The 26,473-nt window shown below is 44.5% G+C and overlaps 1 long non-coding RNA gene across 1 annotated transcript in view; it reads left to right on the top strand.

The window, feature by feature from the left end:
• Positions 1-3,577: 3,577 nt before the first annotated feature.
• Positions 3,578-26,473, top strand: part of LOC114901964 — a 300,220-nt gene continuing 277,324 nt past the window's right edge. Inside the window, exon 1 of the long non-coding RNA XR_003795326.1 lies at positions 3,578-3,735. This is a non-coding gene — a long non-coding RNA (uncharacterized LOC114901964). The remainder of the gene's footprint in view (positions 3,736-26,473) is intronic.

Raw genomic sequence — 26,473 nt, 5'->3', positions numbered from 1 at the left:
GGATAACTACGTAGAATATATCTGTGAAGGTATTGAACAGTCTCAAGAAAAGTGTTATTGGGGCACCTGAAGTTATTGAAAGTCTCTTCTGTTTTGCTGAATTTCATAAAATGCTTAAATTATAAAAACGAAGCAAGTATCTTGCACTTTTGGCCGACTGCCTGGAATTGTTTTAAACTGGATCTTATAAATATTCCATAAAGTCCTATGTAATGGGACTGCTTTTTCCTGGCAGTCAGCCTTTGTGGATGGCATCTTAAACATTTATGCCATTTTTGCAAAACTTGACAAAAACATCTTAGGCATTAGTAGTTTTATTAATAAATTACTCAGCACTAACACTATGTATTGTTTAAGAAAATCATTGGAACCAGTTACTCTGCTGTTTCACTTTTGTCGCTTGGCAAGCCGATAGCCTACAAAGTATCAGTTTAGCTCTGCATCTCAAAGGGAGCGTTGAAAAAATACCCAGTGCAACAATGCAGTGTTATCTTCCCATTGAGGAGAGGCAACCAATAGAACAAGGTCATTGGTTTCATTTGAAGAGCTCATTACATCCTGACAGTCCTATTTGAGCATTTGGAATTAGATAGCCCTCCTAGGCATGTTCCAATCGGGACTAACCTCACAACACCAAAGTAGGGTGCATTAGTGCTGTGGATTAGTTGATTTACAATGTTGTGTTAGTTTCAGGAGTACAGCACAGTGATTCAGTTAATATGTGTATATATTCTTTTTATATGTATGTATTCTTTTTCAGATTCTTTTCCCTTATAAGTTATTACAAAATATTCCCTGTGCTATACAGTAGGTCCTTGTTGGTTATCTGTTTTATATGTAGCAGTGTGTGTGTTAATCCCAAACTCCTAATTTATCCCTCCCCCTCCCCTTTCCCCTCTGGTAAAACCATAAGTTTGTTTTCTGTGTCTGTGAGTTTCTTTCTTAAGCTCTTTTTAAAAATAGTGGCAGCCGCATAGCACAGGGAGATCAGCTCGGTGCTTTGTGACCGCCTGGAGGGTGGGAGGGAGGGAGACGCAAGAGGGAAGAGATATGGGGATATATGTATACGTATGGCTGATTCACTTTGTTATACAGCAGAAACTAACACACCATTGTAAAGCAATTATACTCCAATAAAGGTGTAAAAAAATAAATAAATAAAAATAGTGGTAGAAATCACATCCTCAAATTGCAGAATATCCTCTATTTTAATCCATTGGAAGACGTCAAACCGTGAGGACATCGATTTATGCTTCCAGATTAACTTCTTTGGGGAAGGCTTTAAACTAGACTATCCTCCACTGGGAGGCATTTCTTATAACTCTGTAACTCTGTCATTAATTCTAAAAGTTCATCTCTTAAGTGATCTCTTTTTCTTCTTTTTAAAAAAAATTCAGGCTTGTGATCCCTATTCACATCAGATTCTGTAGAAGACTGTGCTACCCAAGCCTGTGTCAATACGTTTGTACTGGCTCCATGAAATGTGGGGCAAACTTTGGGGTGTTGATTTGGACATGACCTAGGGAGAGTCTGTCCACCCGTGCCCGTGGTGTAATACCAAGTGGGTCGGCATCTTGGAGTCATGCTCTTGTATTTTAGGTTAGCGTAGTATGTGTTGTAAGTCTGGGCCTTCTTCTCTTATTTTTATAGTTTCCTGCTCATCTTCCTTCAAACTTCTGGATCAGTTTGCTTGAAGAGTAGCCTGCAACTGCAACGTACAAAATGTTAAAAACCCGCTGCTTTTTCAGATGTGTTGGGTGCTGTGCAACCAACACAAAATACAGGAGTAAACTGACGCAGAGCCTGAAAAACTTGCTAATGTGACAGTAACACTGATGTCACATCTCATCAGAATTCATTATTATGTTCGTTGATTTACCGTATGATAGGACATGAATATGTTTATTTGTGTGTTATAAAAGTCCAATATACTATCGCAGGTATTCGTTTTGTTTATTGAGGTTCCGTGTACATTGTTTTTTTCCAGAAGGGGGGTGGCAAGAGCACAGTGTGAGCTGAGAGAGATTTGAATTGAATTTTGGCCCTGAAAAGTACTAGACTTATGACAGGGGCCAAATTCCCTAACGTCTCTGAGACCCAGTTTCTCTATGGATCAAATATGGATGGTACCTACTTCACAGGTCCGCCACGAGGAGTCCGTGCAGCAGCGCACGTACCGTCGGGTATAGTGCAGAGTTCAGTGACAGACGCTACCCAGGACTCTTGGTCCTGTGGTGATGTGATAATAGGAGGCTTGGCTTTCAACCAGTAAGACCAAGAGTCAAGAATTCAGGATAAATGAGTGGAGAACTTTGAAAGTTGTCTCCTTGTCAAGAAACATGGTGTTTATGAAAACCTAAGTAAGTTTAAATGTGGTGTGGAATGGGCTGCTTTTATGTTCGTTGTGTTTACAGTTGATAAACAAGAATTAGCATTTGGCCTCCAAATTATAAAACAGTGTTAACGAAGGCAGTGGGAACTTACCGTGCTGTATTTCGTGGCGTCTGTGTGCAGACTCACGTACAGTCTGGACTTGCACAGTAGAGTTGTGTACGTTTAGTAATTATTGTTTTATTTTCATCAATTTAGAATTCAAGAATTGTGAATTTGGAAAGAATATTAGAGCTTATTTAGAGTGTGTTAGCTCACTTTAATGATGATTCAAATGAGGCTAGAGGTGTGAAGAAACTGGTGTAGGCTAATTATCAGCCAACCGGCAGGAGATTAGACTGGGAGCCTGCATTTCCTGACGCTTGGGCCGGTGCCTGTGCCACCATCTTTGCCTGGTGACCACTCCAGGCTGGGCTGTTGGGATGGCCTGGTTCCAGACATTGAGTGGGTGTTAAGTAGCGTGCCAGGCTGTGAATGTCGTAACTCTGGAAAGGTTAGGATCCCTGACGTAGGATTACTTTGAAGACTTTCGTTCACAGGGCGTACAGTTAGACAGTGATTAGATAGTGATTTTCTGGCTTTAACTGATGGCCTATGATCAAAATGTTATACAACCCCATCTTCTGTCCTCTCTTAGCACATCAATTATACTTACCTCTAAAATTTTCTCTAGTGGTTGCCGGACAGTTTGCCACATACATTTGCCACTAATCTAAGTCCACTTTCAGGTAACACTACACTGCTTAAGGAGGGGGGGCAGGTAGCTTTTAAATTAACTAAGTGTCCTGATACCCTGATGCCTCCTGCCCAGCCCTTATAACACTGCATTCCTCTATATACTGCCGTCACCTGATACATTGTTACTCTGATGACTTTGAACAAAACTTATCTGTGACATCAATTAAGAATAAGAAAAAAATGATTTTACTTTCCTTCATTTATCCTTTCTCTGATGCTCTGCCTTTCTGTAAGTAGACCCTGACTTCTGCAGTGTTCCTCAGGTGAGAACGGAAGGCCAGAGAGGGCTGGATGGGGATCACCCTCCCCCAGGTAGGATACGGTTTTCCCCTGCAGAGTAGGCCTTTGTATTGGCCAGCGCTCTGGGTGTCATTACATGATGATTCATTCCTTTCCCCTTCTCTCTGCCAGAAACAGAGGAGGATTTTTCTTGGATCGTCATCTGAGAGTCTGGGGCTGTCCCTGGAGGGACAACCCATGACAGTGTGGGGTCCCCCTGGGACTGTGGCCCCAGGAATCTCTCCAGTGAGTCCACCTGTAGCCCCGGCATCGACACCACCATTTCCGTGTCCGCACCAGTTAACAGCTGCAGCGCTTCTGCTCCAGGTAGGTTGATCTTGCTGTGATTTCCTTGACTCTTCTGTCTCCAGTTTTCTGGGCAGTGGTTTTGCCCTGTGACTCAATTTTCTGCTGGATCCAAGAAAGGGAACTGATTTTCTGTTTGTTCAACTTTTTTCTTGCTGTCAGGACAGGAGGGGCAGCTTCTAAGCTCTTTACTCATTGGAGTAATAACTGACTGAGTGGTGAGGAATTGTTTTAAAGCCCTTTATCTTTGTCTCTTGTCTCATCCATTTAAATAATTTTTCTGTTAAAATATCTTACAGACATTTAAAACCAGGAAGTTTGTTTAGGATATTCCAAATATTACCATTTTTAAATGAATTTTTTTTTTGCAAAAAGGGGGTTAATGTTCTTTTTCTATAGAATACCACCAAACCATTCCTATTCTGGGGATATCACTGAAGAATGTAATTCTGCACAGTAAGGCTTTCTGCACAAAGAGGCATAGACGCATATACTGCAGCAGTATGTGTGCCGTGTCTGTGAAGTTACTATCTAAAGCATTTGTCATTTATCTTCGCTAAACCTGCCCTATATTATCTTTGTCTTGTCTACCCAGCTAGATCTGTACACTCCTTGGGGACAGGGGTGCTGTGTTATGTTCCTCCAAATGCGCCTTCCCCACCCTTGAAACTTGGCACACTTGTGTTTTTCAGTCAGCAGAGGTTAGCGTGCTGGGCACTGGGCAGTGACAGGATGAGCAAGAGGAAGTGGCTCCTACCCCGTGGGGTCTGGGTTACGGTGCAGGAGACGGGGCTCACCGGGAACTGTGCAGATGCTTCAGTTGAGCTGAGATGAGCCCTTGAAGGAAAACTCTGTTTGTGACTTCGTACGGTACAGAGCGACTTACGTGGAGTAGGTGCGCAGGGTCTGTTGCTTTATGCCGAGTAAGCTGTGTCTGCGGACGTGTTTACTTGTGGAGGAAGCACGAATTTCACATTTGTCTATGAAGCAGGTGACAGTTTTCAGAAACAAAGCTCCCATCTCCTTCCCAGAGGGCATTGTGGTCAGTGCACGGGACCCTGATGTCCCCGACACACCGCTGCAGAATTTGACTTCCACTTTGTAAACTCCATCAGAAGCACGCCGTGGGCTCAGTGTGGTTTCTGTTAGCGTTTTAGGGGCTGTGTGGTTGGGTTCCATTTATGCTTCCAAAAAAACCATCCTCCCGGTAAGTCATCCCCGGGCAGCAGAAGCAGGCGCTCGGCCGGGGCGGTATCGAGCGCGGTCATGACTCCATGGTTTGCGCCTGTGACTCTTGTCATTTGTGTTTTCACTGCAAATGTTCCAGATTGAAGAAATAGGGATCTGCAGTTTTCGAAAAGTCAAAAGAAAAATCACGACGTTTTACTTCGTTGTATTTCTGATTTTCAGAATTGTGCATAAAAATTAATGTAACCATTGCACATTTTGACTGTTAACCTTTTCAGTTTCTTACATCAGTGACCAGACTTGCTAAAAGAGAAGTTTATGAAAGCTGGGGGGCCTGAGTTAGGCAGGTGGCTTCTTGATGCAGAGGCGGTGGTGGGGAAGACCGCTTGGATGCCGAATGTGTCTGTGTTGCAGAATCTCTCCAGGCCGGGGTCCCCGCTCTGGCCCCCATGGTGCGTGGGCTTCCCTGTCACAGTGCTCACACGGGGAGTAGCTGTGACCACTTACCCTGTAACTTACTCATTGGATTGAAACCTCTTAAAGGGGGAATCACATCTTCCTTGTGCACTGTTGTATCTCAGCACAATACCGGTGGCTTAGCAGGTCTCTAGAAATATTTGTTGAACAAATCAAATAGTGTTTAACAGCTATTACATGCCTACTATATGTTCAATAGTGAGAATAATGAAAAATAAACTCTAGGTTAACCATTTCATTGGTGGAGATAAAATAAAATACATAAAATAGTGATGTAACAATACGGGTCTATACTTAGTTAAATACCAACTATGTGAAGTGACTAAGTTCAACAAGATTTCGGAGAAGAAGGTGTTTAATGTGTGTCCTTGTGGTCAAAGTCAGTTTCGTGGAAAAGGAACTTGAAGACCGTCGACGGCGAAGAGGTGAAATCAAGATGACACGGCCGGCGTGTATGTAGCGGGGGTGTTTGAGCTGTAACCTTAGATGAGGGGGTCTTTCGGGATATTTCTTGGAGTGGTGGAGCTACAGAATCAAAGTAGTACCTTTAGGAAGGTTGCTACGTTATCTGTACCTACGTGGAGGGACCTGTCGGGAAGCAGTGAGAGGCTGGGGGTGACCGGAACAGAGGGACGCAGGGGTGGAAGAGGCTCGTCAAGAGGTGGAGCAGGAATCTCAGACTGACGTGACGGGGGCTTCTTGGGCGCCAGCAGGTCCCAGGGCTCCTGAGGAAACAGGGAGGCTGGGAAGGAGTGGTGGCCGGAGACCCACATCGGGGCTGGAACGCGCCGACGCCGACGTGGAGTCACGAAGGGGCAAAAGCGGACCAGTTCAGTGTGACGTGCGGGAAGTGGGGAGGATTTCCTGACAGGAGGGTGGGAGGGCAATCAGGTTAAATCCTGAGGAGACCTGACAAGAAGGAAGAGTGTAACATGGGGTAGAATTCTGCAGGAGGAAACATCGCCCACTTCAAAGAGCCTGGGGTGTCCGGTGAGAGGCGGGGGCGGAGTGCAGCCTCCGAAGGGGTGAGGTCAGATGCCCTTCCTTGTCACGCCCACGGGAGAGCCCTTGAATTTCAGGAAACACAGACCGAAAAGGGAAAAAAAGGGTGAGTAGGCGTCATCAGCGTCTACATGGCCCCTCGATGTTTCTTACCTGAAGGAGCGGCGTGGGGGCGGCCCTCCCTGCCTCGACTTGTGCCTCGACTTCCTGAGCAGTGGGAAGAAAGAAGTCAGAAGCGAATCGGGCCTGAGCTGCTGGGCGGGACCAGGAGTGGCGCCTCCCCGTGGTCCTCCCAGGAGGGAGCCTCCTTCGTCCTCCGTGTCCTCCGTCCTCCCCCCGCCTCTCCCACCCTCCTTTTCCTGCTCACCTTGACTGTTTCCTCACTGTTGGTTGACTTGACACTTGAACCTAATTTTTCTGTGACAGCCATGCCTTCGGAGGATAGAAGAGACGGTGATAAAGGCTTTTAAACATACGGCAAATGTACGAAACTTCTGGAATCCAAAGTTAAAGAAAGCCAGTATATGTGATATTTGTAGGGGTAGGAAAATGAGCATATAAAGTAATTGGGAAGAAGTGACGAGGAACAGAAAGAAAAAAGTGACAACAAAGTGAGGAGTATGGAAGCCATCAGTCTGAACAAATGCGTGAATCTTTTTCTCTGCCAAACGGGCACGAGCACCGGCCGCTGGTCACGTTCTGGTGGAACTCGTTCTGCGCTTGCTTCACATGCGAGGACAGATCCATGGTGAAAACTTATGTTTGGCTCCTCATGGAGGACAGGTATAGTCAGCCCCAGGCTTCCTTTGTAAATAATTTCAATAAAGAGAGGCTTGTGAGGATCGGGCTGCTGTTCTCCTTGGAGCACACGTGGAAGAATGTTTTCAGCATCCTGAAATTCTGAAAAACCTAGTGGCAGTTCATTAAGTGGAGCCCTCGCCTCTTCAGCCGTTTACGAGATTGCCGCCTTGATTACAGACGGGTTTTCTTCTTCGCCTTTTTTAAATCTGAGGTTTTGTTTGTTTCTGTTTTTCTTCATGTTCCTCTGGTTGTCTTGGCTTTTTGTGTATGTGTGTGTGTGTGTGTTCCAAATTGCCATGGACTGAACCCTGATGAAAAGACTTACGGCCCTATTTGGTAAAAGAGAAACAAACAAACCCCCAAAATAAAAAAACAAAAACAAACAATTGAACAACTCCTGTTTTTTAATGCTCTGCAATTTTAGCACCATTTCCTTTTACAAGACGTGAGTAGTCATGTGGAGCTTTTGGCAACGACAAGGCTGATCATTACAGCCACGTTGAGTAGCGATTTTATTTTATTTTATTATTTTTTTGAAAAGAATTAACAGTATTATTATTATTATTTCTTTTTTAAAAACATCTTTATTGGAGTACAATTGCTTTAAAGTGTTGCGTTAGTTTCTGCTGTATAACAAAGTGAATCAGCTATATGTGTACCTATATCCCCATATCCCCTCCCTCTTGCGTCTCCCTCCCAACCTCCCTATCCCACCCCTCTAGGTGGTCACAAAGCACGGAGCTGATCTCCCTGTGCTTTGCGGCTGCTTCCCGCTGGCTATCTATTTTACATTTGGTAGTGTATGTAAGTCCATGCCACTCTCTCACTTCGTCCCAGCTTACCCTTCCCCCTCCCCGTGTCCTCAAGTCCATTCTCTACATCTGCGTCTTTATTCCGGTCCTGCCCCTAGGTTCTTCAGAACCATTTTTTTTTTTAGATTCCATGTATATGTGTTAGCACACGGTATTTGTTTTTCTCTTTCTGACTTCACTCTGTATGACAGATTCTAGGTCCATCCACCTCACTACAAATAAATCAATTTCATTTTCTTTTTATGGCTGAGTAATATTCCATTGTATGTATGTGCCACATCTTTATCCATTCATCTGTCATGGACACTTAGGTTGCTTCTGTGTCCTGGCTATTGTAAATAGAGCTGCAATGAATATTGTGGTACATGAGTCTTTTTGAATTACAGTTTTCTCAGGGTATATGCCCAGTAGTGGGATTGCTGGGTCGTATGGTAGTTCTATTTTTAGTGTTTTAAGGAACCTCCATACTGTTCTCCATAGTGGCTGTATCAATTCACATTCCCACCAGCAGTGCAAGAGGGTTCCCTTTTCTCTACACCCTCTCCAGCATTCATTGTTTGTAGATTTTTTGATGATGGCCATTCTGACTGGTGTGAGGTGATAACCTCATTGTAGTTTTGATTTGCGTTTCTCTAATGATTAGTGATGTTGAGCATCCTTTCATGTGTTTGTTGGCAGTCTGTGTATCTCTTTGGAGAAATGTCTATTTAGGTCTTCTGCCCATTTTTGGATTGGGTTGTTTGTTTTTTTGATATTGAGCTGCATGAGCTGCTTATATATTTTGGAGATTAATCCTTTGTCAGTTGCTTTGTTTGCAAATATTTTCTCCCATTCTGAGGGTTGTCTTTTCATCTTGTTTATGGTTTCCTTTGCTGTGCAAAAGCTTTTAAGTTTCATTAGGTCCCATTTGTTTATTTTTGTTTTTATTTCCATTTCTCCAGGAGGTGGGTCAAAAAGGATCTTGCTGTGATTTATGTCATAGAGTGTTCTGCTTATGTTTTCCTCTAGGAGTTTTATAGTGTATGGCCTTACATTTAGGTCTTTACTCCATTTTGAGTTTATTTTTGTGTATGGTGTTAGGGAATGTTCTAATTTCATTCTTTTACACGTAGCTGTTCATTTTTCCCAGCACCACTTATTGAAGAGGCTGTCTTTTCTCCATTGTATATTCATGCCTCCTTTATCAAAGATAAGGTGACCATATGTGCATGGGTTCATCTCTGGGCTTTCTATCCTGTTCCATTGGTCTATATTTCTGTTTTTGTGCCAGTACCATACTGTCTTGGTTACTGTATCTTTGCAGTGTAATCTGAAGTCAGGGAGCCTGATTCCTCCAGCTGTGTTTATTTTTCTCAGGATTGCTTTGGCTATTCGGGGTCTTTTGTGTTTCCATACAACCTGTGAAATATTTTGTTCTCGTTCTGTGAAAAATGCCAGTGGTAGTTTGATAGGGATTGCATTGAATCTGTAGATTGCTTTGGGTAGTAGAGTCATTTTCAAAATATTGATTCTTCCAATACAAGAACTTGATATATCTCTCCCATCTGTTTGTATCATCTTTAATGTCTTTCATCAGTGTCTTATAGTTTTCTGCATACAGGTCTTTTGTCTCCTTAGGTTGGTTTATTCCTAGGTGTTTTATTCTTTTTGTTGCAGTGGTAAATGGGAGTGTTTCCTTAATTTCTCTTTCAGATTTTTCATCATTAGTGTATAGGAATGTCAGAGATTTCTGTGCATTAATTTTGTATCCTGCTACTTTACCAAATTCATTGATTAGCTCTAGTAGTTTTCTGGTGGCATCTTTAGGATTCTCTATGTATAGTATCATGTCATCTGCAGACAGTGACAGTTTTACTTTTTCTTTCTGATTTGGATTCCTTTTATTTCTTTTTCTTCTCTGATTGCTGTGTCTAAAACTTCCAAAACTATGTTGAATAACAGTGGTGAGAGTGGACAACCTTGTCTTGTTCCTTATCTTAGTGGAAATGGTTTCAGTTTTTCACCATTGAGAACGATATTGGCTGTGGGTTTGTCGTATATGGCCTTTATTATGTTGAGGAAAGTTCCCTCTATGCCTACTTTCTGGAGGGCTTTTATCATAAATGGATGTTGAGTTTTGTCGAAAGCTTTTTATGCATCTGTTGAGATGATCATATGGTTTTTCTCCTTCAGGGTGTTAATATGGTGTATCACGTTGATTGATTTGTGTATATTGAAGAATCCTTGCATTCCTGGGATACACCCCACTTGATCATAGTGTATGATCCGTTTAATGTGCTGTTGGATTCTGTTTGCTGGTATTTTGTTGAGGATTTTTGCATCTATGTTCATCAGTGATATTGGCCTGTAGTTTTCTTTCTTTGTGACATCGTTGTCTGGTTTTGGTATCAGGGTGATGGTGGCCTCGTAGAATGAGTTTGGGAGTGTTCCTCCCTCTGCTATATTTTGGAAGAATTTGAGAAGGATAGGTGTTAGCTCTTCTCTAAATGTTTGATAGAATTCGCCTGTGACGCCATCTGGTCCTGGGCTTTTGTTTGTTGGAAGATTTTTAATCACAGTTTCAATTTCAGTGCTTCTGATTGGTCTGTTCATATTTTCTGTTCCTTCCTGGTTCGGTCTCGGAAGGTTGTGCTTTTCTGAGAATTTGTCCGTTTCTTCCAGGTTGTCCATTTTATTGGCATAGAGTTGCTTGTAGTAATCTCTCATGACCCTTTGTATTTCTGCAGTGTCAGTAGTTACTTCTCCTTTTTCATTTCTAATTTTGTTGATTTGAGTCTTCTCCCTTTTTTTCTTGATGAGTCTGGCTAATGGTTTATCAATTTTGTTTAATAATTATCCTATGAGTATGAGGCTGTGACCCTGAACTGCACCTTAATAATTAGTTATAGTTTCTGATGTAGTTGAATCATTGAGCCAGATCTTGCTTGGCCAGCAGACAGCTAACAGCATGCACAGAAGGGCTGAAATGCAAAGCCATGGTGGTGAAGCCCCGTGGGCTGGCACTCAGGCCACATCCGCGGGGCGGGGCTGCTGCCGTGAACCTCTCCTGACCAGCGCCCGTTCTCCTGTGTGCACTGAGCATTGTGTATCTGCCCACGTCTGTGTGGAGCTTGTAGCAGGTCAGCTGCTCGCGAGGGACTGACCTTAGTCAGTGGACCTGACTGATCCAGGCATGATTCCGTGAGTCTTCCCACGGATTGCTGTAGGACTGGGAATGGACCCAGTTTTGGCCCATGACACTTAGAAGTTTGCTGGGGGCTGCAAGGCAAGCTCTTCCTCACTCCTAAGAGTCATGGAAAGTCTTCCCTCCTTTGGTAGCATCTTCTGAAGGGGGGGAGCATGGAGCCAATGTCGCTACTGGGACCCACCTTATAACCACAAGAAAACCAGCTTGGAGTGGAGACCATGGGTGCCAGCTTCGAGGGAGGGAGGTCATTTGGGGTCCTGATGTTGTCAGGATCGTTTGGGCCCTCTGCTGAAGCTCTGGGGCCCAGGTGACTGTGGCATGTGGCGTCTTCTGTTACTTGGAGACGCAGGCACACTTGCTGAGGTTGGTGACGTGCAGCCCCATCCTCTGGCAGCTCCTTGCGCATAGAGACGTACCTTCTGTTCTCAAGCCTGCTTGTTTCCTCCACTTGCTGCTGAGTGATTTCTAGCCGGTCCCACGTTCACCTGAATGTGAAAAGGATCCACACTATTGAAACTATCAAATCAAACCACCTCTGAAGGACACCTCAAGAGAGGCATTTCCAGTAAATTCCAGCAGGTGCCCATGGTAGAGCGAGCACGTAGGGGTGTGTGTCGGTGTGAACGTGGAATTGGTTACTCATGGTAGTAGCCATTGTTAATGAGGCTTTTCTGTCGCATTGTGCCCCCAGATTTTCTGATTAAAAAAAATTCACACTGGAACTGGACCAGAAAGCATTATAAAGATGAGAATCTTCTCCAGGAAATTCCTTCCTCATCTTCAGGGATCTGTCACATTACCTGTTTTAAAAGTATTACCTCCCAGTGTGGTTTGGGGCAAACTTTATCTTTTATTAAGGAAATTTGGCCCTTTTCACATTCTTCATATATCTTCATTTAAAACCTCGATTCAGCTAGCGACTTCATAGGCATCTGGTGTGTATTTTCTGTTTTTTCTAATCGATGACGCTGAAGGAGACTTGACCCCCCCCCACTTGTTTGTAATTACTTACCGTTAGTTTATGTTTCTAAATTTAAGAAAACACTTCTGGTGGCCCATCTGTTTGATCAGGTGTATTCTTGTGATTATAATACCGCTTCAGAGACTGATTTACAAAACACACAATTGACGCTTTTAATTAATAGCCTGCCGCAGAGCAGAGTTCAATGATGTAACCTAGTGGTCCAGACCTACAATTTATGGACTATTAGTTAGCTGTTAGCTTATCTGCTCACATGACCTGTGGATCCATCAGCTTGATGGAGAGTAGAGACCTGAGTGATCCTAGAAGATATTTTACAGAACTTTCAGAAGATTTCCAGGAAAAGTTGATCCTTGGATAAAAAAGTGAAAAGAAAAAAAGTTCATTAATTTCCAAGGCATTTCCTGCTTTCCGCCCCAAAACAGGCACATAATCATTTGAATAGTGTTATACCTTAAAAATTATTCCTAACAACACTGGTGAAGGGACATAATGAACTTTTTTGTTGTTGTTGTTCTTAAAAAAAGGAGGGGGAATCAAAAATGATTTTTTGCAGGTCTTTGGAATGATATCAAGCATAAATTTTAATTGGGCTTCATTTACTAAGTGCTGCATTACCTCATCCTTTGGTTTTAACTATGGATTTTCTATAAATCTTCGTATGGCTAAACATGATAAACTGCTCAACATACCATGGAACAAGGCGGTGCTTATTAGCACTTGGGAAGTTATTGATTGCTCGTCTTGATTAATCTTTTATGGGTCTCTGCAGTATTAATTCCAGAGAAAAGACTGTGGCTTCTACCGCCGTAGACCTCATTCATACCTTCTACTTCAGTTACAAGACTTTCGTTACCTACAACTATTAGTCTAGTTATGACTCTTCTAGCACAAATTCTTTTGGTCTCTGTTTGTCAACAGTGAGCATTTAAAAATTAAATTGATTTTCAAGATGTGTCCATAAGATGAAAAGTGTGGCCCCAAAAGTGTTTCATACACTTAAAAGTAAAAAGGAATTTTAATTTATGTTTTAAAATAAATAAAGGTTCATTTTCTCGGTTATGTAAGTTTAAAATATGTATACGTGTGTGTGTGTGTGTGTGTGTGTGTGTGTGTGTGTGTGTTGTTTTTAAGCTGAGAAATCAGGAGTTTTTAAGCGAACAGCTGGTGGTACTTTCATGCTGACTCTCACTACGGATCGGGCTTGGATGCTTTTTAACCGGAAATATCTTACATTGTGGAATTGTATCGGGGGTGAGGAAGTTGTAATATTGCCACAAGCGGCCTTGGGCGGAGCGTGGAGGCCCAGAGCCCCGAGTGCAGAGCGGGCGGTGGTGTGGGAGCCTCGCCCCCGGTTTGGGTCAGGGACAGCTTGGGGACATGGGCTTGAGGCTGCGTCTGCAGCGCTCTTGCTCTAAGACTGGGGGGTGGGTGGGGGGGGCTGCTGTGCCCCACTCCTGTGTCACCATCGCCTTAGGGATGGACAGCTGGCCTCCCAGGAGGCAGGCAGGGTTCCGACCCAGGGATGCTAGCATCCCACGCGGTTCCAGAGTTTCATTCCTCAGAGCGAAGTATTCTTCAAGTTTCCCAGTAAAGTGCAGACCTCTCCTGGGCGGAGCCATCCTCTAAGTTCCTCTCAATTGACTAAGATTGAGTCTGCAAGGCCCGGCACAGCACGCACATTTATTTAATTCAGCGTCAGGGCTGGCTGGTTAATTAGCTAACACTGTTGGCAGGGATGCCTCGGCCGCAGGTTGACACAGAGGAGAAGGACCAAAAGGACCTGATGGGGAGAAGGCAGAGCACCTCTGATGGACCTTGAGGATGTGCCAGAATCACCTTGGGCTGGTGAAAAGTACAGTCTGGAGGGAAGATGTAAAAAGGGATGTGATTTCATATCGACAAACTCATAAGTAGCAGACACTCAATGTCAGCGTCAGATTCTGTCTTTGACTCTTGTTTCCAATTTCCGTGAAGCCACATATGCTTAAGAAGGGTCATTTTAAGGGAATTTTTCGGTAACCGTGTTTGCTGACTAACGTGTCATGTCACGGGTCTGAGACGCCTTCTGTCTCTGTGCTATCATTGACCCATCAGGGCAGGGTGGGGAGTGGATGCTGCCTCATTCCGAGGGACAAACGAGGAGGTTTAGCAGATGGACCTCAGGTTGGAGATGCAAGTCGTTGTGTGTGTTCCCAATTCAGCTTTCAGCTCAGGTTAGTTTTGTTGGTCTCTTTGAGATTATGTGTTCTGGGACTGGGGTGTCATGTTTCAGTGGATGTGCTGATTAATTGAGAGTTAACCAGTAAAGACCATTCATTTTTAACTTTTATCTGAAATCAGAAAGACCTGACTTGAAAACTGGTTCCGTCCTTTACCAGCTTTTTGAACTCGGGCAAACTGCTTAATCTCTTTCATTCATCATTCTAATCTGTGCCTCCCAATGTCCTTGCAAGGATTACATTAGGTGAAACGTGCCCTAACACACAGGAGATGCTCAAAAAGTGGGAGCTATTATTTAGTGGCCTGAAGTTTTAGTGAAAGCTTTGGTGTGATGCAATGAAAATAATTGAATCCTTCAATAATGACTGATGTTGAATTAACTAATATCTCTGTGCCAGGAATTGGGACAATACAGATGAAAAAGTCCCCACACTCTGGGAGCCCACAGTCTACAGGTAGATCTTTTCTGGAGTGCGGATTGCCAGACAAATCCCTTTTCTTCAGGGTTAAAATTGTGGACCCTGAAGCTGAGGGCTGACTCCAGGATGGCCGAGTAGAAGACTATGATTTTGAAACTTCTGTTCTCAATTAAATGTTGCATCTCTTTCTGAAATGGTGATGCAGGTGGTAAAGGTGAAGGTTGGGGCGTTGGCTGGGGCTTAGATGTGTGTGATGTTGAGATAGGGGAAAATAGGGCGGAGGCATTTCCAGTAGATGAAACTGCAGCAGAAAAAACGCGAGGGTATGAAGTTTCAGGGCGTGTTTCTGGGATAATGACTAGCTTTGAAAATTAGGAAGTAAATTCAAGTCAGTGAAGTATAGGCTCAGCTGACTGATGGGGAAGATAAGAGAAGAGCGTCGTGTCTCGGGTTATGTCACCAGTGCATTCAGTGCCACCCAGAGCTGTCAAGCGATGCTGCTGGGCTCACCTGGAACGTAGCAAATGTCCTGCCGTCTGTGCACGTAGATCGGGGGGCTTGGTCTGGAGGATTCAGGTAGAAGAGGCTCCTCCCCTCCCTCCCTCCCTCCCTCCTTTCTTCCTTCTAAAGAGAAGTAAAATCTTTTCCTTGACCCTCTCAGGGTCCTTGGCTGGGTCTGAAAATTAAACCGACAGACTAACAGGGAAAAGCACACGTGTTTATTTAATATGTTTTACGTGACACCTTCCTGAGACCCAAAGGAAGGCACCTGAGTGTTCGATTTGCTGAGATTTGCTGCAGGGCGGGCAGGCGAGGAGAAGCGGGCTGGGACAGGGGGTGACGTCCATGCACGAGCCAGGGTGGCTGAGCCAGGCCTGTTGCTGGGTTCTTCTCAGTCCAGGAGATAAACATGCTTCTTTCCTCTGGGTGGAGAGAGGGCTTCAGGGGAGAAGGGGGAGGTTGGAGAGACCTTCCTGCTTCTGGTACTTTCTCTAACTCCTACAGCTTGAAAGAGTCAGTATGCCACGGTGCCGTGTAGCACGTCCTGAACCCCATTACTTCCCTCCTTCCCTAAGCACAGACCGAGTGCCTGCTGCATACCAGGGGGCACCCCCAGAGCCTCCTGCTGCTCGTGCTGCAGTGGAAGACAGGCAGATAGATACTTACGTGTATTTGTAGTGACAAGTGCAGTCATGAAAACATGTAATAGAGAGTGTGCCCACTCAGGGAAGAGCTTTCAAAAGAGGCGACTTTTTTTTTTTTTAAAGAAAAATTTTAATTCAAAAAAGTCAGAAGAAACAATTTTAACAGAAATGACAACGATCATGTCCTTGATATATAAAGTGTCTGAAAATCGGAAAGGTAAGCAGGTTTTCCAAATAAGAAAAAACACAAAAATCCCAGTCTTTGCACAGGCAGGAGATAATTGAGAACGCAGGGGTGACTCCTGCCGCTGGGTGAGGACTGAAGTTGACCTAAATAGAACGCACGGCCCGCGAGTCAAGTATTGGTCCCACAAATCTTCCAGAAGAGGCGGCCTCTAAACTGGCACCTGCAGCCGTAAGGGAAATCGCCCTCTCCGCTGTGTAACCGGGTCTTTCCTGCCCCCAAGCACAGCACCTCATCCCTGGCCGCACGGTCGCGTGCCGTCTGTGTCCACTGTCTGAAGACTTTTCTCTCTTTCTCTGTACTTCCTAATTAAATCTGCCTGTAGGAACATGGCTTTAGGACTAACCCTGAAATCATCATCTTTAAAGCTGAAGTATTCCTAGCTTCTGTTAGTAGCCGTTTGTGGCTTGGACGTTGTCATCTTATCCCAGTCATTCTTCAATCCACCTATGTTTCCTGCTTCCATTGCTCTCTGAGGTCATAAGTTTAATCAGTGTGTCACCTGTTAGGCCCATGGAACTCACCGTGGCAGGGGGGTGCCCCCGAAAGTGGGCCTGTCGGGTTAAGATAAGGGGGGGAAGGGAGGAGAGGACAGAGCCAGGTATGAAAAATGCCGCATAATTTGGGGGGTTGTACATCCCATTTTCTAGGACAAGCAAGTATGTTTGGACCAACCTGGCCATTTCCTTCTTTCCAGTTCTGATCAATCATTTGAAAGCCTCTTGGAATGTGACTAAATTCACGATGAGCCGCCCATGATTATTTTGAATGTGAAGGACGGAATCACCGCCCTTTAACTACTCACCGTTGTCAAGTGCGAGGGGTGATAGGGGCTCCACAGAAGACAGGGCTGGGCGGAGTCCCTGCCCTGTGACCCTCACTGTACAGAAAGGATGGCTGCGATACATACAAGCTAATAATCGCCATCTTATAATAGACGTTAGCATAAATCCTTCATTCAAAATGTGTTTCTTCCTAAATGCTTTGGGGGAGTTTAAGGGGAAACCACTGAAATAGACACATTTGGGGGTATTTACTTGACCTTTGAGCCAGCCTCCTTTCTCTGTGACCTGGACAGCCAGGCGCCTTGGATAAAGATGCGTTTGTTTGATGTGCTCTGGCCACACGGCCCCGGTGGGTTAGATGAGGGTGGGCGCTGGCCTGGGCTTAGCCATCAGGTTCTGTGAGAGATTTGAAGTGGGAGCCCCTCCCACCCCTCAGAAAGTTAGCTCTCTGCTTCTGTCTGGATGTGTGGGGAGATCTCATGAGCTGCAGGGTAGCTGAGAAGAGAAGGTCAGAGAAAGGGAGGAGAGGGGACTGGAGGACGGGACAGGGGATCAGGACAGGTGTGTGACTCTCATTTCCTTTCTGCCCTGGGGTCTGACTGTGTGTCAGGAAAATGGAAAACCATGGTTTCTCCATCCACAAGCACCATAGAAAAGCATGTCGTTTGAATGGAACGTGCTCTTTTCCTAAGAAAGAACTCATGCTGGTTATAGAGTGGTGTTACCTGTGGACACATTAAATTAATTTTCCCCTGCAAGGACAACCCATAATTCCCACCAGCTTTGGTTGGGTTTAATGTTTTTCTGTCTTCTAATGGACAGTAATTGAAATGGATTTATTATCTAAATTATTCCTTCGTTCAGGATATCACTTAGAAAAATGGGACCATAAAACGAGCTGCTCCCGGTCAGAAAGTGGCCCATACAGAGCAGGTGAGGATTACGGTGAGACTCCCCCAGGCTGAGTGTCTCCCTGTGGAATGTAAAGTAGCTCTTCAAGTTTGGAAAATTCATGATATTATAAATTGGATTTAATGTATTTCTTTACCCAATTTAGAAAAATTGTCAGGAGAAAACATGTCTGATGTTAGAGGCAATTTCAGATGTAGGTACTTTTACAAATGAATAAATCCTGGGAACTTTGGCCTGGAGAGCCGGCCCTGGAACTTTCCTTCCATTCTGGCCTCGGTCACTGTTGTAATCTCTCTTCCACCCCGGCCCTCCGTCTCTGCAGAGCCCACCGAGGCCTGAAGTCAGGCTCCTCCCAGCTCTCACGTCCATGTCTCCCCTCACACAGCTGCCCCCCGACCGCCCTGAGGATGGCGGGGTAGGACCCCGTGTCCCTCCCCCCTGCAGCTGCAGCTTCTCCCCCCACCTCATCCTAGCGCTGTGAACAAAGACCCAGGAGACTCGCTCCACGGAGTTTTCCTCTGAAATAGAGGTAAATCTTATTCTAGTTACTCATGCAGTGCTTGATGAACGGGTACGGAGCGTGTACTTAGTAATTCGTAAATCACAGGGATCTAACAGGCAAATGATGGAGCCCCTCGTTTCTAGGAGCCTGCCGTCCGGGGGACATAAACCACGTGTCCCGAGCACATGGCTGTTGTGGAGGAGCTGGGAGCCACGAGCAGTGGCCTTGGGGGTGGGGTAGCGTCGGCTGCGACAAAGAGGAAGCAGGGCCTCCAAAACTCAAAGCTGAGTGAGCTTATGAGGTGGGATTCAGGATGGGGGTGGCCTTCATCCCCTGCCCCCTGAAGGACCGCCTTTCCGGGACGTCCAGGTGTGAGGCTGGTCCAGCTCACGCTTGTCGCCGGCTCTTCATTTCCAGCTGGTTATAGTTCTTGGTGGCAGTCAGGTTGGGCCCAAAGCGAGGCGGGCCAGGCCCGGCCAGGTCTCTGTCTCCTGCAGGAGGCACACCCCGCCCACTCGGACCCTCCACCCCACCCACTAAAGCGGCCTCGCCTGTACCCGTTCATCCGCCTGAGGCTCCTACCCCAGAGGTGGGGCTTGCCTTTCACGGCTCCTCTGCTCCAGTCAGAGAGATGAGGACCTAGGTTTTTTTTTTTTTTTTTTTTTGCGGTACGCGGGCCTCTCACCGCTGTGGCCTCTCCCATTGCGGAGCACAGGCTCCGGATGCGCAGGCTCAGAGGCCATGGCTCACGGGCCCAGCCGCTCCGCAGCATGTGGGATCTTCCGGGACCGGGGCACGAACCCGCGTCCCCTGCATCGGCAGGCGGACCCTCGACCACTGCACCACCAGGGAAGCCCCAGGACCTAGGTATTTTGGTGACTACTTTAGGCACCCAAGATTAAAAGTGATAAAATTGACACACTGAATGCACTCCTGTGACCAGGTCACGCTGGCTCTGCAGCCGCCTGTTTACCTTGTACCCTCAGGTCCTGGATGGATCCTAAACATAAATGCTGTCACTTTTGGCTCTCTCTTCTTCAGGGAGGAAAAATCGCATTATACAGGAGACACCCTCGTGCCCCGGCTGGCACCTGCTTAACTATATTCCCGAGCTTAGATGGTCGTAAGCAGAACTTTGATGATCACGGAAATAGTTACTCTAACAGACTCTGAAGAATTTCCGAGTGCTTTTATGAAAAAACCATCATGCTGAATTTTGTTTCCTTCTTCTGTGCTCTTTAGAATTCTTTCCTCCCTCCCCCGCCCCCCCGCGTTGACTTCAGCGTTGCCTAAATGCCTCTGCCCGCTTGGATGTGCATCCTCACCAGCTATATCACAGCTCACGAATCAGGCAGCAGGCCAGCCCGAGTGAGATCAGTGTGGAGGGGATGCCAGCGTTCTCGGCGCCTGAGTCACCAGGTGTTTTATCAGTGTGGTCACGAAAGGATGCGTAGGAACTGGTGGCGGTACTTCTGCTCAATTTAACGTGTTTTCCAGCCCTCATTTTATAAGGGGTTGATGGTGGAAAGGCAAGGACTCAAGCATACTCATGTGTATCTTTAAATCTATAACTGAAACTGTGGATTAAAACTTAATATATGATCATGATAAAAAAAAACTCAGCGGAGACAGCTTTAGAGGAAAGAGGAAAAATCACTAATAATCATAATTAGCATCTTGGTAAAAACCCTTCCAGACTTTTTTTCTTTTGGCCATGAAAATATACAAAGGCGCTCTCAAAACAAAACTTATTTTTACCAGGTATATTATTTTATAACCTTTTAAAATATCATGTTATCTTTTGAACATATTTCGAATTCAATAAATACAGATCTATATCATCATCATAGATGCCCTCCAGTCGTTCCATTGTGAGAGTGTAATGCATTTACACTAATTTATTTAACTACATTGTTTTCATATTAGTTAATTATATTGTTTGTCATTCAGTTTGTTTCCAGTTACTGTTTTTGCAAATACAAGCAACCTTGTGATGGATATTTTCAAATGTTCATGCTTGTCTGCTTCTGGGGTCAGTAGTGCTGGGCACCTTGCAGAACGTCCGTGCTCTTCGTCCTAGTGAGAAACGTAGTCAAAGGTCCTACAAATCAAAAAAGTTGACGTATATTGTTGAATTTCCCTCCAGAAAGCTTGTGTCAATTTTCACTTCTTCTAAAAGCATACAGGAACGCCCATATCTTCAAATTCTTTCCCACTTTAGGCATTATTTTATAAAACAAAGTTTTATAGGAAGGTTTTAAATTACAAACTCAATTTCTTTTTTTTTGCATCTCTACCTTATTTCTTCTTACATTGGTTATTTGTGTTTCCTGAAGTTCATCATTTTTGCTTACATTGTTAAATCGGTGTCATATGGTAGTTCATAATATTTACCTCTTATCTTTTTGATATCTGTAATATTGTGGTGCCTCTTCTCTTATTCCTGATACGAGAAATTTGTGTTTTTTTTCTCATTGGACCTAAAATTTGTTACTTTTATTCGTTATTCAAAAAACCATTGGTTTTTCTCTATTACTAGTCAGATTTTAATTTTATTTCAGCTCTGACCTTTATTATTTTTCTCCTTCTACTTACTCTGGACTCAATCTGATTCATACCTGTTGCTCCCCAAAGTAATTTACTTTCTGAGTGTATCATAATGTAACATTGTAAGACATCTTCATTGCAAAATGCTCAGAGGAAACACAAGTTCACCTGAACATGCACGGCTCAGTGACGGCAGATGCCAGCATTTGATAGTCAAGCTCATGCAGTTTTATGCAGATGGAACTGTTTCATTTTTTGGTGTCGCTTCCCCTGCCGTTTCTCACTTCTGTATCCTTCTGAAGTCCTCTCTTGCTCCCACAACAGAATTACTAAACACACGGTGTGTGTAATTTCATATCGTTCTCCATACAACTTCATAATAATTAGCACATGTTCTGGCATATATGTTTTTTTGCTCATTGTTTGTTTTATATCAATACACTTATATTTCCCTGTATTTTGCTCTTTTAATGCGTATATATATTTCTTATAATAAATACATAAATAATAAACACAGTAATCCCTCCAGTTCCATTGGTAAAGTTCTGTCTCATCATTTTTAATGGATTCCATGGTGGTGTACCACTGTTTGTATACCTAGACCCATTTTTATTTTGTTTTCAATTCTTTTTTTTTGGCCACTGAAAACTAGGCTTTGATAAAACCCTTGTTTATCTGCCTTACATACTGGCTATTTTAGCTCTTTGGGATAAGAATAGGTAGAAAGATAGATACGGCTATACATATAAATTTTTCTATCTATTGTTAGATTTATTTATTTTTTAATTTGCAACAACTCCTATTTCTACCAGTAGTGAATGAGGGTATGCTTTTCTCTCCAGTCTTCTTGTGGCGCTCCCTTTCCCCAAGTCTTCGCTGTTGTGTTGATAGTTTACTGCGGTTCCTTGATTGAGCAGTTTGGACATTGTCTTTTTTGATCTCTTTATGTGACTGAAGACAATTTAATTATTTTATATCACCTATGCCTTCCCTTTCAATACAGTTATAGTGCTATTTTCATTTAAATCAGTAGGTAGTGCTTTCTTTTGGCATGCAGATACTTTACGTTTTCATGTCAACCAGTATTCATGGCTTCTGCTTTGACCAGTCGCAGGAAGCCTTTCTCTACTTGTAGATTATAGAAATAGTCATCTAATTATTTCTATTATCATCATGGTCTTATTTCCCCTTTCATCTTTAGTCTACCTACAATTTATTTTAATGTAAGGTGTAAGATATAGGTCATATATGTTTATTTTGCAAATAGCAATATAATTTTTGTGAAAACTGTTTCTTTTTTTAATGAATAAGGTAATTGCTTATAGTATTTATTTTTTCACTGTAATAATATATATAAAAATTTTTATTCTATATTGGAGTAGAGTTGATAAACAATGTTGGGTTAGTTTCAAGTGTACAGCAAAGTGATTCAGTTGCACATATACAAGTATCTATTCTTTTACAAATTCTTTTCCCATTTAGTTATTAGAGAATATTGGGCAGAGTTTCCTGTGCTATACAGTAGGTCCTTGTTGGTTATAAGAACCATTTCTTTCTATTTTTAAAAATATTTATTTATTTGGTTGCACTGGGTCTTAGTTGCAGCAGGTGGGCTCCTTAGTTGCGGCTCACCAGCTCCTTAGTTGTGGCTCACCGGCTCCTTAGTTGTGGCTTTCTGGCTCCTTAGTTGCAGCAGGCGGGCTACTTAGTTGTGGCATGCATGTGGGATCTAGTTCCCTGACCAGGGATTGAACCCAGGCCCCTTGCGTTGGGAGTGTGGAGTCTTATCCACTGCGCCACCAGTGAAGTCCCTAAGAACTGTTTCTTGACTAGGTCATCTTTACTACAGTGATTCAAAGTGCCTTCTTTATTACATATTTAATTCCCATGTGTACTAGGGTCTATTTTTGGACTCTGTTTTGTTCCATTGATGCATGTAACTATTTCATTTCTTCGATATGTTCTAGACTGTTACAATTACTATTTACACTTTTTACTATCAGGTAGTATGAGTTTCCCTAATTCTGTGTGTGTGTGTGTGTGTGTGTGTGTGTGTGTGTGTGTGTGTGTGTGTATGAGATTCCTGATGAACTGTTAGATGAAGTTTTCAAATTTCTTAAATAATCTTGTTAAGATTCAGATGGAAATTATATTATTAATTTAGGAGGAACTGACATTTCACAATGCTGGATTTTCCCATTCAGGAACAAAAATGTGCATTCTCTTATTTGAGTCTTCTTTCCTATCCCCGAGTGGCATTTATTATTTATTGTGTAGTGGGATGCCTCAGTTGGTGGGTGGTGGTGTCACCAGAGCTTAAGTGTGTGTATATGTGGCTGCATGTGTGTATATGTGTGTGTGTGTCTGCGTGTGTGTATGTGTGTGTGGCTGCATGTGTGTATATGTGTGTGTGTGACTGCTTGTGTGTGTATGTGTGTGTGGCTGCATGTGTGTGTGTGACTGTGTGTGTGTGTGTGTGTGTCTGCATGTGTGTATGTGTGTGTGTGTCTGCATGTGTGTATGTGTGTGTGTGTAGGTGGCTGCATGTGTGTATATGTGTGTGTCTGACTGCGTGTGTGTATGTGTGTGTGACTGTGTGTGTGTGTGACTGTGTGTGTGTCTGCATGTGTGTATGTGTGTGTCTGCATGTGTGTATGTGTGTGGCTGTGTGTGTGTCTGCATGTGTGTAGGTGTCTGCATGTGTGTATATGTGTGTGACTGCATGTGTGTATATGTGTGTGACTGCATGTGTGTATATGTGTGTGTGGCTGCATGTATGTATGTGTGTGTGTAGGTGTGTGTAGGTGGCTGCATGTGTGTGTATGCATCTGTATGTGTAGGCAGGACATGTGGCCAGTTGCTTTTCTTTACGGGTAGATGCAGTTTACCTTAGACAAAATTCTTTTCCTTCTGTAAATTGATATCTCTTAATTATACCCCTACCTTAGCAAGGTAAGATATCAGGACCTTAGTTTAACATATTAATTCAGCTTCCTCCATTGGAATGTGGAGTTTGGGGAGGGGGTGTGCTCTTTGCAGAAGGAGTCTGTGTCTTCTGGGAGGGACCCAGCATCTACATGTTTTCTTTCCTGAATTTGGAGTTAGGGGCACGTGTCAGAGCTTAACAGGCTGGCACTGAAGTAGATCATGGGCCAGTAAAGTCCCTGAAATCGATTTGTCCTGGTGGCAGGAAAAGGTAAGAACAGCAGACAAGCCTGGTGGTGGTCCTGAGGAAGACGTGAGGAAGGTGGTTGTGAGTCTGCCAGCCTGGCTGGCCCAACGTGGCTCTCCCCGGGCACACCTGCGTCCTTGGGAGGGGGTGTGCTTTGTGGGATCGAAGAATCGGCCCTGTGGTGCTCTGGGTTGCCTGTCAACCTCCACCCATCCTTGTTTTGGAGAGGTCGGAAAGCTCAGGAAAGCTGCATTTCTAAGACACTCGGGCAGCTAGGTGTGGCCACATGACTAAGTCTGGGTGACGGAAAGTTGCAGAAGTGAGAGCGTCCCCTGCCCGGACTCTTTCTGCTTTCCTGCTTGCTGGGAAGTGAGACAACTACTGTCTTGGACACGGAGACTGACCCACATTGAGCCCTGCAGAGCTGGCTGGCCAGCCAGGGTCCTTGGGTGACGTCATGCCATAGTCCTCCAGCCACTGACCATGTCTGGATTGTGACATGGGAGAAAAATAAACTCCTCTTATTTATCCCACTGTAGTTTGGGTCTCCTTGGCCAGTTACCGCTTCAGAAATTTGAGCCTGCAGGTGGGCTTCTGCTGTAACAAAATCCCGAAATATGTGCATCGGCTTAGTGGTCAGGTGGCAGATGTGAAGAAACAGACATTGCAGGCTGTAAATACAGTGCCCGTGGTAGGCTGTGGGAAGACACGTTATTGCCTGTGATGGCCTGGAACCCGGAAGGCAGGCTGTGGGCCATGGAGCCTGTAACGCTAGGGGAAGCAGTTTGGAAAAAAATAAAACCTTGGGTGAGTGTTGGTCCTTTCTTTCTACTCCCAGCGCTCAGGAAAGAACCAGCAGATGTGCAAGTACATAGGGAAGGAACGAGGGCCTGCGGGGGCTTGGAAAGCGAGCGGTTTGCTTGTTATAAAAACTGCTTTGTCAACTTTTAACAAAGGTAACATGTTTTTTTAAAAAATAAATTTATTTATTTATATTTGGCTGCATTGGGTCTTCATCACTGTGTGTGGGCTTTCTCTGGTTGCGGCGAGCAGGGGCTACTCTTCCGTGCGGTGTGCAGTCTTCTCACTGCGGTGGCATCTCTTGTTGCAGAGCACGGGCTCTATGAGCACGGTCTTCGGTAGCTGTGGCACACGGGCTCAGTAGTTGTGGCTCGCGGGCTCTAGAGCGCAGGCTCAGTAGTTGTGGCACACAGGCTTAGTTGCTCCGCGGCATGTGGGACCTTCCCGGACCAGGGCTCGAACCTGTGTCCCCTGCATTGGCCGGCGGATTCTTAACCACTGCACCACCAGGGAAGCCCTGGTAACGTGTTTTTAATCTTTGTTGGTTTCATGAATCGCAGAAGTCTTCTTTCAGGCTGTGACTTATTTACGCTCTCCTGTTGTGCTTCAGACTCTCACCAGTAAGCACAGTGCTTACTGAGGACCCCCCCCCGCCCCCGCCATTCATTTATCCTGCTTGGAATTTGCAGAACTTCTCAACTCTGTGGCTGAATGAAGTCTTTCATTAGTTTTAGGAACTTTTTTTTTCTCTCTTCAGACAGTGTTTTCCCTGTATTGCGTCTCCCTTTACTTCTGGGAACTCCAGTTACACGTGTGTTAAATCTTCCCCCCGAGTCCCCCAGGTTGCCCCTGCTCTTTTCTGGATTCTCTCTCTCTCTTTTCTTTCTGTACTCTGGTTTGGAGACTTTCTTTTGACCTGGCTTCTGGTTCATGAATCTTTCCTTCTATTGAGTATCATCTCCTGTTGAGCCCGTCTTTGGAGTTCTTAATTTTGGTTACTGTATTTTTCAGTTCTAAAATTTCCATTCAGTCCTTTTTAATAGATTTCAGTTCTCTGATGAGATTATCCTTGTTTTTCATCATTTCCTCCATCATTTCCTTGAGCATATTCGTAACTGTTTTAAGTTCCTTGTCTGATCATTTCAGTATTTCCATCAAATGTGGGTCTGTTTCTGTTGGCTTGTTTTCTCCTTGATTTTTGGTCAGATGGCTGTCTCTTTGTGTGTGAGTCATTATTTCCCTGAACACCGCGCATCGTATATGAACCATGTAAAATCTGTGATGTTACCTTGTCTCAGGCGGTTCACACGTTCTTTACTGGGAAGCTGAGGGGCTGCGATGGCCTTTATCTGGCCGTTGGCTGAGCCGGCTTGAGGCTGGGCTGTGGGGCTCTCGTCTGCTTCTCCCCGTGTTTCAGCTGGAAGCCTGCAGTGATCTCCTGGGCCACCTCCCCTGCCCGGCCTCGCCTCCAGTCCCTGAGCTCTTAACAGTTGGCTGAACATACACTGTTGTGTCCTGGCATTTCTTTTTGGCTTAGTGCTTGCTGCCCTTGCAGCTTCA

The sequence above is a fragment of the Monodon monoceros genome, unplaced genomic scaffold, assembly GCF_005190385.1.
Source record: "Monodon monoceros isolate NGI ecotype Baffin Bay Population unplaced genomic scaffold, NGI_Narwhal_1 Super_Scaffold_2, whole genome shotgun sequence".
NCBI lineage: Eukaryota > Metazoa > Chordata > Mammalia > Artiodactyla > Monodontidae > Monodon > Monodon monoceros.
This window is presented reverse-complemented; position numbering and strand designations above follow the sequence as displayed.